We start from the raw sequence: 7,881 nt of genomic DNA, 5'->3' as shown, positions 1-7,881 counted from the left end.
ACCCCCCGCGGTACACCAGGGCTCCTGTCTCCACTCCTCGCCGCCTGTGTTCCGTTGCTGAGATAGCAGCCTCCTGAGTATGAGGTGATTGTGTTTAAAGTCTCAATTTAGAAACTCACATAAATTTCCTGTGGTTATCACCATTATTCTGAGCACTGCGCGTCTGTTGTTTGGACCTGTGAGTCCCAGGGGGGCGTCTCACGCTGGTTGGTGGCCATCAGCTCGAAGGGAAGCACATGGAGGACACAGCCATATGCCCAGCCACAGCCAGGGTGTGAAGCCAGAGTGGCCTTGGCCTGTGACCTCTCACCCCACACTGGGTCAGTCCTGGCCGCTGCTTGGCTGTGGACACTGCTTCAGGACTTAGTTGAAGGGAGGGTCAGGGTGCTGATCCCCCGGGACCATTCAGGTTGAGAAGGAGTCAGGAGGCCCGATGTGTGGCTTCCTTCTGGCTCCCCATGGGGACCTCGGCCCTTGTTGCCCATGCGCGGCCTTCACGGTCCCTACGTGAGGCAGCAAGCAGGCGCCCCGGGGCCCGGCCACTCCTGTCTCCACTCTTACCAGTTCTTTGGCCTCTGTGCATGTGCGTGCATGTGTGGTCTATGCATGCATGTGTGGGTGTGTGAGTACAGTGATATGTACGTGTGCATGTGTGTGGGGTGTGTGATGTATGCACTGTGGTGTATGTGTGTGTATGGGGGGTGTTTGTGTATGTCACATATACGTATGCATATGTGTGGTGTGTTTTTGTTATGTATGTGTGCGATGTGTTTGTGCATATGTGATGTATGTGTGATGTGTGCATGCATGTGCTGTTTGTGTGTGCATGCTGTCATGTACGTGTGCGTTGTGTTCATATGCACGTGTGTGTGATGTGTGTTGGATTTGTGCATGGCTGTATGTGCATGTGTGTGATGTGTTCATGTGTGCACGTGTGTGAAGTCCTCTGTATCTGCATCTGTCAGCCTCGTGTCACGTCCCCTCGGGAGTGGGCCGGCAGTGCTTGTCATGAGCTCTGCGGAGGCTGTTTTCCAGTTCCTGCCTGGGAGGCAGCTCGGGGCTCCCAGGAGGGGCTCGGGCCCTGGAAGCGGCAGGGAGGCCTAGTAGAGGTGGGCCAGCCCCACTGTTCCCTGGGGCCCTTCACTCCTCTGAGCAGGACCTGAACTCCCGTCTTCACCCCGACACCATGGCTCCTTGTGGGAAGGAACTGTCCCTGGGAGACCAAGACCTGCCGAGGGAGGCTGAGCTGCGAGCGTGGGGACTGAGCCCCGGGAGCCCCCAGGCAGGAGCAGGGGAGCGGGAGGGAGGCCTCGCTGTGCTCAGGCTGGGTGCTAGGCGAGGGGCAGAGCCCCGCCGGCCCTCTTTCTGCTCAGCCCTGGGGGGATGGGCAGAGCTGAGCCTGGTGGGAGCAGGACATACCCGTGCATAGGATGCCCTGGGGGGCGCGGTCTTCGGGGTGCAGTTGGTATGGTTTGGGGGTGAGATTTGCAGGCTTTGTGCTTCCAGGTTCACTTGTCTTTCTCTTGTCTGTTCCTCTTACTATTGTCATCAGGAAAGAGCACTGGGCAGCCTTGCACGCGGGTCTTCATGCTTCAGGGCCTCCCTCAGGTCTGGTTGTCCCCTCGGACTGCGGCTGTCCAGGGCCGCTGGGGGCCCGTCCTGGCTCTCCAGGCGTCGGCGTTGACTGCTCCCTGCTGGTGCCACCCTGATTCTGTGTGGTCTGCACAGAGCCCGAGGGCAGTTTGCACCTGGGTCCTGGGTGACCATCCCTGGGCTTCCTCCCAGCAACTGCAGTGTCTCGGTGGGGCCGGCACGGCGTGGCCTCGCTGCGGCTGGAGGGGTGGGGAAGCCGAGGCGGGGCGGGAGCGGTGCCTGGGCCGGGCTGTCGGGGTCCGCTCTGCACCAGGTCCTCAGTAGCGACTTCATCTCTTCAGAGGCTCGTACTCCGGGCACTAAACGCTTGGCAATCAGTGGCACCACGTGCAAGATTGGGGAGGGCAGTGAGGTCTATTTTCCAAGAGTCAGCATCTTGTTGACTAAATGTTCCAGAGTTAAATCAGTAAAGTGATTCCTGATCGCATGCAGGTGTAGGGTGGTTGGCAGAGTGGACACTGCTCCCACTGTCCCTGTCGTGGGCCTCGCTCCCCAGGCGTTGGGGGTGATAGGTGCAGAGTGGTGGGGGCCCGGAGCAGTGTCCTGGTGCTCCACGCTAGGTGGTGTAGTCGACAAATCTAGTCCTCCTGCTTCTAATAAGGGTGTTAGGCTGCTGCCTGAGTCGGGGTTCGCAGCCGCAGCGCCTGTGCTGATGCCTGCGGGGAGCAGGTGCGTGCTGCGGGGGACGTTGTTTAGGGCCAGAAGTGAGAGTCGGGGGCAAGACCAGCGCCACCAGGGGTGCGGAGACGAGGTGATTTCATCAGGTGCCCAGGACAGTCTCGGTCCCTCTCTGATCAGTTTCTTCGGGGAAAGTCATTGTAGAAAAAGCAAAATGTGGAACTTGACGGGTTGTTTGTAACGAACTAGTTGAGGGCTCTTTGCAGCTCAGGCCGTTCTGTGGTAGATTTTAGTAGTATTACTCACATTGGCTGTCGCTAAGTGGTGTTAGAAACAGCCCACACTCTTTGAGGTCGGCTCAGTCATACAGCTCGGAAGCCGAGAGCAGAGGGTTGAGGAGCTGGCCCTGGGCCAGGGGCCTGGTGTCCTATCTGATTGGTGTCTCTCTTGGGTTAGACCTCGACAGGGCAGGTGGCACACGTGTGGGGTGAAGGAGGGGACCCCGTACCGTGAGGACATGAAACCAGAACCTTGCTGGGGATCTGAAAGTGCGGGGCCTGGTCGGGCTGAGGACGGGAGGACCGGAACGTGTGCTGGGGGGACTCGGGCTACCTTCCCCTTCGCTGTGGGGTGGCCTGGGGGCACCGAGAAGTCCCAAAAGAGAATCTGGGGAAACTGCTGATATTTGGGGACAACATGATTGTTTTGTAAGGAAAATACTGGGAGGGGAAAGAAAAGAAAAAAAACTGAAAATGCATTTTCTAATGTGAAGACATCAGAGGACACAGGAGTGTCCAAAGAGGATGTTTAAGATGCCCCGAAGCCCCACCCAGCACTGAGCACTGCTCACCTGGTGCCCCTCTTCCGCCTCTGACAGGCGGGCCCCACTCAGGTGCACTGACGAGCTCACCTGGGAAAGCAGGCGGCGCCGTCCTGCCAGGAGCAGGAGTCCAGGTGAGTGCTGGGTGCTCGGAGCGTGTGCCACCACGGCCCTTCTGGCGTGAGTGGCCCTGACATGTTTTACCTGAATAAGCTTCCATTTAAGGGCCCCTTTGTCATCTCCTTGCATTTAATAACATGCTGTGTGTCAGGAAGCAGTCACTGCGTGGCTGTGCTCTAACAGTGTTTCTCCAGGCAGCTCCCGGCGGGCGCACACCTGGATAGCACATCTCTATTGTTAGGCTGTTAGGCAACGTGGAGATAAACATTCCTGGGCTGACTTCTCTTTGAACCTGCGGGGTTGCTGAGCCGAGCAAACAGCGGGGCCGGCTGGTCAGGCTCTTCCGGAAGGCCCGGAGGCGGGGCGGGACCCCGGCATCTCCGCCCTCCCCGGCATCTCCGCCCTCACCCCCTCACCGGGAGCAGCCGCTTCCGCGGGCCTTTTCCTCCGTCTGGGAAGATGGGGTTCACTGGCCCTGCCGCTGGCCATGTGGGGCTTCACTGCTGGTGGTAGTCGTTGTGTCCAGCTGAAGACTGAGCGTCCACATGGGAGAATGAGCATGAGAGAGGCCCCTGGGGTCTCTAGAAGTGGGGGCCAGGCTGGTGAGCTGGCAGCTGGCACAGGGGCTTCGAGTCCTGGTTTGCAAGCTGAGAGAACATTGCAGAAACATGCCAGTTCTGAGGTTTTGTGGTGTAGTCCTTGACTCTGAGTAGTCCCCCTCCCTGTGGCTAAATGTTTCTAGAACCTTCTGCCATTTGTGGAGCCTGTCCTGGGCAGCTGGCGTGAGCAGTCCCCTCCCCACCACAGGTCAGAGTGAAGCAGCACCTTGGGAAACGTCCAGGCAGGTGCTTCAGTGAGTGTTTGGTGAGGCCGCGTCGTCATTTACGGTTTCAGTTTACCCGTCCGAGGAGCTGCACTTCGAGTGGAAGCCGGGGAGGCCTGCGCTCGGCCATGAGGCTGTGCCTCCTCTCACATGTGCACTTCGCTTCCTGTGAATTCTTTCATTTGTGTGCTTTGTTTTAAGCTGGAAGGAAAAAATGAGTAGAGTGCAGTCGTGACCGGCCTGCTTGGCGATGCTGCATTTATCTGGCGGCGGCCCTCCCACACTTCCCTGGAGGACGTGTCCATCCTACATAAGGTCCCCCCGGGGCTCACCTGGAGCAGGTTGGAGAATGTGGTAAGAAACTGGATGCAGTGAGCTTAGTGAGACCCCAATGTGTTCACCTGCTTGGTGGTCCCCTCGGTCAGGACCCCCACATAGGAAGGCAAATACTAGGACAGCTCCCCAGCCCCAAGGAGCTGGGAGCAGGCCCTGGTCAGACATTGGGTTTTGAACACTAACTCCTCTGCTGGTGTGACTTCTGGAAGTTTCTAAGCCTTGGTGTTCCTGTCTGGGAAGTGGAGATGATGATGAATGGTTCCTGGATCATCGAGTTGCTACAAGAGTCTCTGTGAGGAGTCAGCACATCCCTGGTGCCGTTGGGTGACCTGACTCACTCTTCTTCCCACCCCGGAGGCTCTTGCTACAGTGACAGGAAGGCCGTGCTCCCTACATGTGTCCAGTGATGGGAAGTCCGTGCTCCCTACATGTGTCCAGTGATGGGAAGGCTGTGCTCCCTAAATGGCCCAGTGATGGGAAATCCGTGCTCCCTACATGTGTCCAGTGATGGGAAGTCCGGGCTCCCTACATGTGTTCAGTGATGGGAAGTCCGGGCTCCCTACATGTGTTCAGTGATGGGAAGTCCGGGCTCCCTACATGTGTTCAGTGATGGGAAGTCCGGGCTCCCTACATGTGTTCAGTGATGGGAAGTCCGGGCTCCCTACATGTGTTCAGTGATGGGAAGTCCGGGCTCCCTACATGTGTTCAGTGATGGGAAGTCCGGGCTCCCTACATGTGTTCAGTGATGGGAAGTCCGGGCTCCCTACATGTGTTCAGTGATGGGAAGTCCGGGCTCCCTACATGTGTTCAGTGATGGGAAGTCCGGGCTCCCTACATGTGTTCAGTGATGGGAAGTCCGGGCTCCCTACATGTGTTCAGTGATGGGAAGTCCGGGCTCCCTACATGTGTTCAGTGATGGGAAGTCCGGGCTCCCTACATGTGTTCAGTGATGGGAAGTCCGGGCTCCCTACATGTGTTCAGTGATGGGAAGTCCGGGCTCCCTACATGTGTTCAGTGATGGGAAGTCCGGGCTCCCTACATGTGTCCAGTGATGGGAAGTCCGTGCTGCCTAGATTATCTCCCTGGAGCTCACAGGACTGAGTGAGGCTAAGACTACAGGAACCAGAGAGGCAGGGGTTGGGGGGGAGTGGCTCCTAGTGGGTGGAGGACTTCTTCCAGTCCCGGTCCGGTGGCCAGGTGCCTGGTCGTTGTCTCAAAGGGGCTGGGTGTGCCCTGGCTGTGGGTGCTTCCTGGGCCTGAGACAGGGAGACTTGCACCCAGGGTCCCTGCATGTCCTCCCCCCGACCCTCCCGGCTGCAGATCGGCTTCCAGACCCGGAGCTTCTGGTGGTCAGGCAGGGACATGGAGGGATGCATGGAGCGGGGGAGAGGCGTTGAGCACTGGCAAGGTCAGACAATAGGACAGCATCCTGCTTTTCCTGGTCACCCCCGGTGGGCCCGGTCCAATCTCGTTTTCTGCTCTTCTGGGTGCTGTCAGGGTCCCAGTGCAGGCTGGGGTCCCAGTGCTGGGGGAAGCACGTCCTGGAGGAGGTGGAGATGGAGGGCAGACAGGGCTGGGAGCTGTCTTTGCCTCAGTTTCTTCCTGTCTGAAATGAAGGCACTAGGGCTGCAGGGGTTCCGAGGGCTGCTGAGCGACATGTGCACCTGTGCCTGGCCGAGGATGCCGTCTGTCCCCTGCGGCCCAGCACCCACCTGGACGGCCTCAGGTACGGCCATGCCCACACTTGTAGACCCACCATGTCCCTCCTGTACCAGCATGCAGAGCTCAGGGGTCCTCAGCAAGGACGTGACTGGGCAGCCTTGGCTGGCACTGAGCGTGGGGCCCTGAGGGAAGCCGAGACAGTGGGGTGGGCCCATCCTGAGCTGGTGACCGCGAGGAGCATAAGGAAGTGCCCTGGCAGCAAATGGCACCCCCAGTTCCGTCTCGGCCTCGTCCTGCCATATGGTCCGAGGGAAAGGTCCTCCGTGGGTGGGTGTGGGCTGCTGCGGTTTGGCCTTGTTTCAGAGGCAGCAGTCTGGGCTGCACGGTGCCCAGCCGGCACCAGGGGCTAAGCTGGCTCCTGGAGGTCACTTTGGAGGGTGTGGACGCCAGGGAACCGAGAAAAGGTTTGTGCGGGTAGCATGCGCACAAGACAGTGGCAGTCAGAAGTCTGCCATCATCTGAGCTGGGGACGTTCTTGGTCTTGCCAGGAGGGAGGTGACCTGGGGCCTGGCGTGCGGGTTCTCCTGGCCACGTCCCGGGGAGGAGGAGGCTGGGTTGAAGGGCGAGGCTGGTGCTGGCTCAGGCCCTGCTGACCCGGGGTGGATATTGCCCTGCGGCTGAGCTGGCCCGACTCTGCACCCCTGCTGTGTAGTTGTAAGGAATTACTGGAGACGAAGGCAAAGAGAGTGGTATTTTGTGGTTTGGGGACTTAAAAAAAATCCTGACTCCGGCCTGGGCTTGTCGAGGCCCCATGGCCATCCCTCCAGCTGCAGTTGGGGGACTTCCTCATCCCTCCGCAGCCGGGCTGGGTCTAGGGGCCAAGACAGGCAGGAGGAGGCCCGTTCCAGGTGGCACCGCACACACTGTCCCCCAGCCCCCAGCTGTGGCCACTGGGAGGAGCCATGAGCACCTAGGGTGCAGGACCTAGGGTGCAGGATGCTGCCACAGGCGGCCCAGAGTGCAGTCCTGAACCAGCCCCGGCTTCCAGATGGTTCTGGGCAGGCGCCGCCGTCACCACCTGGCAAATAGAAGGAGGAAGGAGCCACCGTTTCTGAAGCGCCTGCAGTGGGGCCCAGGCATCTCTTCTCTCTGCCTTGAGTTTCTGGGGAAGGAAGTGGGGCTGCTGGGGCACCAGGCGCATCAGCGGGAAGCGCCGTGGAGACAAGTGCACAGGGAGTGGTTCCTACGCTGCTCACCAACACCCTAGCCCCAGAGCCCAGGTGGCCTGCAGGCCACTGCAAGACCCTGGAGGTGAGTCTCAGCCAGGACGTGGCTCTGACTGGTCCTGTGAGTCTCTTTCTACTTGACAGCAGCCCCTGAACCCTGTCTCATCTGGGCCCTGAAGGACAGGTGCCTAAGAAAGCCCGCTCCTTCCCCTCCTCCACTAGTTTCTGTTGGGATGTGGCCCGTGTGGCCTTGAGATTCTGGTCAGACCTCTTTCTGCACTGGGGAGTGTCACATCTGTCACGAGGGCACGGTGCCGTGTCGTGTGGCTGTGTTACCCAACACCATGGCATTAAGTCCCTTCTGTAGCACGTGGACTTAGTCACACAGCGTTCTCCCCAGAGGTGGAGGGGCCGAGGGAGGGGCTGGGGTGGTGGAATAGCTTAGAAAGGTGGTGGGGGTTAAGGGAGTGGTTCAGGAGGTAGAATACCTGGGGGCTGAGGGAGTAGCTAGAGAGGTGGAGTAGCTGAGGCAATAGGGGTTCTGAGAGGTAGAGGGGCAGAGGGAATAGTTGGAGGAGGATGAAGGGCTCAGGGAGTAGCTGGGGGAGGTGGAGTAGCTGAGA

The 7,881-nt window shown here is 59.3% G+C and overlaps 1 protein-coding gene across 4 annotated transcripts in view; it reads left to right on the top strand.

Annotated features, from left to right (window-relative positions):
• The window catches only part of SEMA4D (sema domain, immunoglobulin domain (Ig), transmembrane domain (TM) and short cytoplasmic domain, (semaphorin) 4D), an 89,596-nt gene that overhangs the window by 33,211 nt on the left and 48,504 nt on the right, over positions 1 to 7,881 (top strand). The window contains exon 1 of one of the 4 annotated variants that reach the window (XM_014530686.1): positions 4,252 to 4,388. The exons of the other annotated variants lie outside the window; for them this stretch is intronic. The gene's annotated coding sequence lies outside the window, so the exon portion shown is untranslated. Of the gene's footprint in view, positions 1 to 4,251; positions 4,389 to 7,881 lie in introns of those variants that run through there. 4 annotated transcript variants of the gene reach the window in all.

Source organism: Myotis brandtii, unplaced genomic scaffold (assembly GCF_000412655.1).
Source record: "Myotis brandtii unplaced genomic scaffold, ASM41265v1 scaffold760, whole genome shotgun sequence".
Classification (NCBI taxonomy): Eukaryota; Metazoa; Chordata; class Mammalia; order Chiroptera; family Vespertilionidae; genus Myotis; species Myotis brandtii.
This window is presented reverse-complemented; position numbering and strand designations above follow the sequence as displayed.